The sequence below is a fragment of the Portunus trituberculatus genome, chromosome 47 (genome assembly GCF_017591435.1).
Source record: "Portunus trituberculatus isolate SZX2019 chromosome 47, ASM1759143v1, whole genome shotgun sequence".
Taxonomy (NCBI): Eukaryota; Metazoa; Arthropoda; class Malacostraca; order Decapoda; family Portunidae; genus Portunus; species Portunus trituberculatus.
This window is the reverse complement of record NC_059301.1, coordinates 1,990,928-2,000,003: the sequence shown is the minus strand read 5'-3', so window position 1 is coordinate 2,000,003 and position 9,076 is coordinate 1,990,928.

Here is a 9,076-nt window from a genome sequence, read left to right as displayed (position 1 = left end):
TTTGTGTTCTACTTCTACAGAAAACAACTGCTTGCTGCTTGGCTCTTCTGTTGGAGACCCCAGGTACTGTTATCTTCACTAGTTATGTGTTTTAGGTTATTGGTGCTAGGGGTGGTAATTTATGGTTGAGTCCAAGTTCAAGCAACTGTAGTGTTATTTGTTTAAGAATTATATAGACATTTTTCATGTACAGTCATTTTGCTAGATATGTATCTTACCTTACCAACATGCTGTTCTACAGATGTTGGCAACCATAAATTGCCACGCTGCTCCATCTCTTGTCATTTGCAATATACACACTGTACATGCATTTCTTCTTCCACCTCCTATTGTTTTTCCTATGTCATCCATGTACTCCTCCCTGTGCCTCTTGCACTGCTACCTGGGATTCTTCCTGCTAAGCTTAGATTCTCTATCTTTCCTCTTCTCCATCACATGTCCTACAAATCTCATCTGACTTGCTTGTATCTTCACCATTAGTTCTCTTTCACTATCTGTTCTTCTCAGCACTTCCTCATTTCATATTCTTATTGTCCAAGATATTTTTTAAGAGCTGTTTGTTAATGCCACATTTCAAATGCTTTCATCCTCTTTTTCATCTGTTTATTTATTGTTCAGACTTTTGATCTATACAGCAATGCTTATCAGATCTATGTTTTAACTATTCTTCATTTTGTGTATATTGGTAGATGACTGTTGGTAATTATGTTTGTCATTTTCCAAAATGCCTTTTTTGCTTTGAATACTATTCTTTTGATTTCTTCTATTCATCTTTCATCTTCTGTTGTTTTGCTTTCCAAGAAGCAAAAATTTTCACCCATCTTATACATTTGTTGTTCACTCTTACAGTGCACCTTGGAACCTGTGTCTTACTAATCACCATCACTTCTGTTTTACCTACATTAATTGTTAGATCTTTTGCTTCACTTGCCTCCTTCAATGGTAGAATATCCTGCAATTTCCCTTGTGAATCTGCAATCAATACCATATCATCTGTGTATGATATATTTGTATTTCTTCCCAAAATAGCAAAACCTTCCTTTCCTTCAATTGATTTTCTTCATCTCACTATATAAAAAGAGCAGATCTAGAGATCAAACACAACACTGCTGTACTTCCCTTTTTTATATCCATCCGGTTACTCTGATCTACTCTTACACTTACAGCTACTTTCTGGATGCATAATAATGTGTACACCATTCTTAAATCTTTTCCATCAACTCATAATTATTTAGTCCAATATGTCAATTGAATATTCATGCTTTCTCATAGTCTTTGACAGAGGTTCTTCAAACTTTTTCATTACAACCTAGTGTGATTATTACTTTATCTATCTATCTATCTATCTATCTATCTATCTATGTATATATATATATATATATATATATATATATATATATATATATATATATATATATATAGAGAGAGAGAGAGAGAGAGAGAGAGAGAGAGAGAGAGAGAGAGAGAGCACTCAAACATGTCAAGTGTCCCTTCCCCAACCCTCAGACTCTCACTCTCTCTCTCTCTCTCTCTATATTATGATGACATTATTATTATTATTATTATTATTATTATTATTATTATTATTATTATTATTATTAATAATATTATAGTTATTATTTATTATTATTATTATTATTATTATTATTATTATTATTATTATTATTATTATTGTTATTATTTTTATGTGACGACCTATTGAATATTAGTATGCGACCCAGTATTGGGTTGTGACTCATACTTTGAAGAACTGTGGTCTATGAAACATGAATACATATCTCTTAGCATCTCTATACTTCTTTCAATTGACATCCTTAGTATAAATATTGCATTTCTCATTCCTTTTCTTGCCACAAAGCCATATTGTTCTTCTGCTATCTCTCTTTTTTATCTTGCATCTTATTCATTCTATCACAATCCTTAAGATTACCTTTAATACTTAGCTCATTATGCTTTTAATTTTATGCTTATTGTACTCTAAAGTTCCAGATTTCCTTGGTATAGTTAGAAAAATTGAATGACATACCCTTATTGACTACCCCACATTTGTATATTTCATATGCAATGCTTGCGGTCTTTCCAATACTAATCTGTCGAGAGCACAAAGCATCTCTATTGCCATACCATCTTCATCCACCGCTTTTCCTCCTTTCATCCTTTTCGTTGCCTTTCCCACTTCATCTTCTGTAATATCTTGGTCAGTCATTACTTCTCCAAGCTCCAACTGCTCTGGTCTCTCATCCCAGAACAATTCTTATATATGCTCTCTGCATTTGTCCAGTGCTTCCTGCTTTTCCATTGCCATCTCACCATTCTTCTTCATTAATAATTTATGGTACATAGCTTTCTTTTTCCAGTTAATTCCTTCATCCTTTCATACACCATCTGAGTATCCCTCGATCTTTTCCAACTCTTCTATCTCTCGTCACATTGTTAATTTATCTATCGTTCCTTTTGAGCAGAAGTAAAAATTCAAGTACAAGTCATTGTACTTGTACATGAAAGTCCAACTACAAGTCACTGTGTTTGGGCTGAAGCTTAGATTATATTCTTAATTACTTAAGCTGATTCCATCTGTTAATGACTCAGTTGAGGTGTACCTCCACTGACAAAACAATATCCTTCTTGCCATTCCCCCTCTAGTGATATTTGAGGTAGTGTGTTACTGTGATAGGTAGAATATCCTGGGATAGATGGATGGTCAGATAGGCCACCCAGCCACTTACCTAGCTTTCTCTTTAAGCCTTCAGAGCTAATGCTGCTTGTGTCCGGGAGCTTCAAAGGGTAGCAGTTGAAAAAGTAAATAGGCAAAGACTATTGTGAGTGAAGGAATTGTGCATCAGTGTCTTCACTCTGTGTGTAGTTCCTGTGGTGGATGAGTGTGGGAGGTTAAAGCTACTGGTCAGTAATTGTTTACTTAGCCTCAATTTTCTTCTTTTCTTCTTTATGGATAGTGGTGATGATTGCTGCCTAGAGAGCATCTGTTACTGTGCCAGACAGTATTGAGGCTGTCAGCAGTGCTTGAAATGGTGTTGCTACTTCCTGTTTGTTGTGTTTTAGTAACTGTGTGAAGCAGTTTGGATTTGTTGCCATATCAGGATAATGGCATAAGTGGCAGCTGTTATGTCATCTCACTGATATCAATTTTGAGTAGTTGGTAAAGAGCATTTATTGAGTCTGTGATGAAAATTGGATCTGTTACAGTTTTATCTGTAAGTTAGTGAAAATACTTTTGTATTGGTTGGTTTCTAAGGATTTGGTTTATAAGACATTTGTCCCTGAATTTGGGAAACTCACAACCTTTAAGGGAACTGACAACACTGGTCTTTTTTTTCCATTTTTTTTTGCTTCCCTTGGCCAGTTGCCCCTCCTACATAAAAAAAAAAAATTCCTTGGGATCTCTAGTCATTGCACCATTATTAGGTAAAAGAGGCTCATAACAGACTTGTTTTTCCATTTTTTTGCTAGCATAGATGAAAAAAGTATTTTGAATTATCCTTGATGTGAGCCATGGCCTCAATTTCCTCTGAGAAGATATTCCTCATGTGATTGTTTTAGTGCATCTGAATTCAATTTCAGATTCAAGTTTTCTTTGTGTAGGTGGCACTAAAGTTTCATTTGTTTTTTTATCAACAATCCCCTTAATTTTTCTCAAAAATTTTGCAATCATGGAGTACATATCATGATTTGTTTTCTCTTGGATGTTTATAGACACATTTTATTTAACCTACAGATATTGTGGCAATGCATTATGATGGTTTTCAATACATCATCAGAATTTTTATCAGTAGATAGGTTTGCCTCTTAATTTCTTGTAGATTAGTGTTAATTTGTTGTCAGTTTCATATCTGAGATGTAGAAATTTGGATGGCTTAGTGGGTCTACCACTGCTTTTCTCCATTTTGTAAGGTGGCTCTTGCTTTTAAGTTTACAGGCTTGCTTGTAATAATCTTAACTTGAATTTACTTATGGGTAACATGATGGTTCCACAACTTCACAGGAGTGGATCAGACTGTTACTGTTTGTAAGGATGAGGTTAATGCTATTTTTACTTTTTTTTTTTTTTTTTTTTTTTTCTTTTTATACCATGTGGGCTTTTCACGAGAATTTACGGGCTAAAGCGGGTACTTTTTGGGGTACCACCCATCTCTAAGCCCACCCGCTAGGAAACTGTTGCCCCGAGTGAGGAAGCCCTACTTACACTCAGACCGTGGACAGGATTCGAACCCGTGCGTATGGAGACCCCTCGGACCCCAAAGCACGCATGGTTTCACTGTACCACGGCGGCTACTCTTTACTTCTAGTGGTTTCTCTGAACATGAGTTAGGTAACAGTGTTTTATTAGACCAGCAGCTTGTTGTCACTTCTCTTGAGTACCTCCATTATGTCCAGCTGTCTGAGAAATGGGAAGTAGAGTTATATTGTTTAATTGTTTTGGTTCTTTGTTTAGGCAGTTGATTTAATACTTCATTTATTTTGAGGAGGCCGAGTCTCATTGAATTGTTCCAAAGTTATGTTCAGAGGTCTATATACAGTGATGAACAAAAGGTTTAGTTGTTTTATGTACTTGATCAGTAGTTCTATAGTGCTGTTGGTGAACGATTTTATTTTTCCTGTACTTGCTTCTATTATAATAATTATATTGTCCCAAATACATTTAACCATCAGCTTGTCTCCTGTGTTGCCTAATGGTCTTGAACACAGGAGGGAGCACTTATTCAGTAATAAGTACCGTGTACACAGGAACTTTTGTCGTCATGTGATTTATTTATATATGGCTAGGACCAGTGTGCAATGGAATATATATAAGTTGTAAACATTGGGGTTTGATGAGTCTTTGGTTCATAATGCGCACGATAGAGGACTTGTATACCAGTAGTGATTGGCTAACAGGAACTTAGGTAAAGGGTAGTTCATTACAGAACTTCATATATATATATATATATATATATATATATATATATATATATATATATATATATATATATATATATATATATATATATATACACACACACACACACACACACACACACACACACACACACACACACACGAATAAGGTAATAATGTCGGGCTTGGTTTGTGGCGAGCTGAAAATCGAGGTTATAATGTTGGTTTTGGTCAGTAACCCTTGTGAGGAGGAAGTGTCCAGGGGTAGCAAATCGCTGGCAGCTCTGCTCAACAATAGAAAATCTATGCTTGCTGCAGCCGCCGCCACCATCATAGCATTTTCAGATTATTATTATTATTACTATTATTTATTTATTTATTTATTTATTTATTTATTTATTTATTTATTTATTTATTTATTTACTTACTTACTTACTTACTTACTTACTTACTTACTTACTTACTTACTTACTTACTTACTTACTTACTTATTTTATTTTATTTTATTTATTTTTTTTTTTTGTGTGTGATTTTGTTGATTTCCGATTTCTTTTGCAATGCATTACTCAATTTAATGCTCCCCACCTTTTACTAGTGGTTCTGGTGATTTTAATTTCAAGTTTTATAAGGGCAACTATAATGAAATTAATCTTCATCTTTTGGATATTGATTGGGACTCCAAGTTTTCTGGTCTTTGCACTGAGGAAGCATATTCTTACTTTTTATCTTTACTTCAAGAGACATTTCTGAAGTTTATCCCATTGAAGCAGCCATTCAATCCCAAGAAACCTCCTTGGGCTAGATCTATCCCTAATTCCATTAAGAATAATAAAAGATTGGCTTGGTTGAAATATAAGGATGCTCGTAAAAGATTTGGTAGATTGTCGCTGCTTACATTGAGGTTTTGGTATAATTTTAGAAATCTATCATTAGAGTTCGGCATTACTGTTCAGCAGTGTGTATCCAACTACGAAAAAACTCTGGTCTCCGATAGCTCAAATAATAAACGTTTCCACTCCTATCTCCGTAGTAAAAAAGTTCAGAGACCAACTATTGGTCCGCTGCGGAATGATGATGGTTGGGTTGATGAACCAGTGGATATGGCAAATAATTTTGCAACTGCTTTTTCGTCTGTTTTTACTCGTACTGAACTACCTAGTCCTTTTCCTTGGCATCAATGTGACAGTAAATTTATATTTAATGTTGACAGCTTTGACCTCTTCACTATTCAGGATTTTCTTTCTTCACTTCAGCCCTCAAGTAGTGCGGGTCCTGATGGTATTCCTTCTATCTTTTTTAAGAGATGTGCACCTTCCATAAGCTATCCTCTGCTGCTGCTTTATCGCAAATCCCTCTTAACTATGAGTGTTCCTTCACAGTGGAAAAGTGCAAATGTTATGCCATTATTTAAAGGTGGTGTTCATTCTGATCCCCTGAACTATAGACCTATAAGTTTGACTTCTGTTTGTTGCAAAACCTTCGAAAGAATTGTTGCTTCTCAACTCTCAGCATATCTAGAAAACAGTCATCTGCTTTCCCCTCACCAATATGGTTTCCGTTCTGCCCACTCAGTTTCCGACCAACTGCTATACACCTATGATTATGTTACCCAGCACTATGATAGTGGTTTGTCAGTAGATGTAATATTTTTATTTTATTTTTGCAAGGCTTTTGATGTAGTGAATCATGCACTATTACTTAAAATGTTGGCTAGTATTGGTGTTGAAGGTTGCCTTTTAGGATGGTTGAGGGACTACTTGTTGGATAGGAAACTGAATGTAGTTGTACATGGCAGTTCGAGTCGCCAATTGAATGTCACTAGTGGCGTTCCCCAGGGGTCTGTGCTTGGACCTTTACTGTTCCTGGTTTATATTAATCATGTTGTCTCTCAACTAAGTTGCAAATTCTGTCTGTTTGCTGATGATCTAAAACTTTATTTAGCATCTTCCTCTCGTTGTCGGACCACCTTCATTCTCACATCAGTCTGCAAAGTGATATCAACCTACTCCATAGAACAAGTAGCTCCTGGGGTCTTGCATTCTCTGTTCATAAATGTGTTCGAATTAATTTTTGTAGGAATTTCAGAGATGCACCTGTTCTTCTGCCGTACTTTATTGATGATCAACCAATTAAGGATGTTGAGAATCACAAGGACCTTGGAGTTCGTGTGGATGCCTCACTTAAGTTCCACCTCCATGTTAGAGAAATTGCTAGGAAGGCTAGCGGCGTTGGGTTCTCTATCTTGAAGGGAACAGTCTGCAGATCTCCTGATTTTATGAAAACAGTCTTTATTTCTCACATTCGCCCGTCATCGATTTCGCTTCTGTGGCTTGGTTCACTGGTTACTCTGGAGATCTCAAATTGCTGGAAGGTGTCCAGAGACGGTGGACCAAGAAAATTGAGGGATACCAAGATTTGTCTTATAGTGAACGTCTTGCTCAGCTAAATTTGTATTCCATTAAGGGCAGGTTGATTAGGGCTGACCTTATTCTGGTGTTTAAGATTCTGAATGGTTATTGCCCTCATCTCAGTCATTTGTTTGTAAGAAATTTGAATAGGGGTATAAGAGGTCATTCTCTTAAGCTGTTTATTCCACGGTGTAACACTGACATTAGGGCTCGTTTCTTTTCAGTTAGAGTCATTGACATCTGGAATTCTCTACCTGAAAATGTTGTCTCAGCTCGTTCAGTAGAGGCCTTCAAACGTCGTCTTCACCCTGCTCTTGGTCCAAGGCTGTATGATTTTGATTAGTTTTGTAGTCTCTTCATCTGTGTTCTCAGTATTTTGCCAACTGCCTTATTGAATAAATTTTCCATAAAGTACATTATGAGTCTTACCAGCTCATTAGCCAAGCCATTTTGGTGATGCCAACATTAGCCAACTTCAAGCTTTAATTCAAGAACATCTTTTTGCATTCATGGTTGGAGGCATTGCTTGTTTCTAGATGGGGTTAAGCCCCATCTAGGTAAGTATCAAGGATTCATCTACGTCTGTCTTGTGACCCCTTCTGCTCTTGGTGTAGGACTATCTCTGAGGCCATGGAACATTTCCTGCTTCAATGCCCACGCCTCCTCTCTCAACATAGTGCATTACGCTCCCGGCTCTCCGCCCTGGCCATCACAACACTTAACCTGCCCACCTCTCCTGGCAACCTGAAGTCCTTTGCCTTACTTGTGCCTTCTTGAGGAAGACCGGCCAGCTACCACGTCTGTGATACCCACACAGGACTACCCCAGGGCTCATAAGGATCCATAGATCTTTGTGGCCTCTTTTGGATCCTTATGAGCCCTGGGGTAGTCCTGTGTGGGTATCACAGGCGTGGTAGCTGGCCGGTCTTCCTCAAGAAGGCACAAGTAAGGCGAAGGACAGCAGGTTGCCAGGAGGAGTGGACGCCTGAGGCTGCCAAGAGGGTGGGCAGGTCGAGTGTTGTGATGGCCAGGGAGAGCCGGGAGCGTAATGCAGTATGTTGAGAGGAGGCGTGGGCATTGAAGCAGGAAATGTTCCATGGCCTCAGGGGTAGTCCTACACCAAGGGCAGAAGTGATCACGAGACAGTCGACGTATGCGATGCAAGTAAGGAGTATGGTGTGGCCCAGGCGGAGAAAGCAGATATATATATATATATATATATATATATATATATATATATATATATATATATATATATATATATATATATAAAACATGATTTATTTGCCTTATAAGTTCATAACCACGAGAAAATGCAGGGAAAAATAAGGGGTGGGGGAGGAAGCATGGGAGAAATTTTAAGTTACTCCTAACAACGTTTTCTATGAAAGTACTCGCTTCCAACAGATGGCAGCACCGTCGCTGTCCTCCAAACTTTAACCCACACCAAACCTTCCTCTCTGTATATTCCTTGGTAAGAATCTACCCAAAAGACCTGATTTCTCACATGGCCCCAAAAATGGTTGTGAATGAGAGATAGACATAATTTTGAGTTGAAAAGTCATGGAATATATATATATATATATATATATATATATATATATATATATATATATATATATATATATATATATATATATATATATATATATATATATATATATATATATATATATATATATATATATATATATATATATATATATATATATATATATATATATATATATATATATATATATATATGTGTGTGTGTGTGTGTGTGTGTGTGTGTG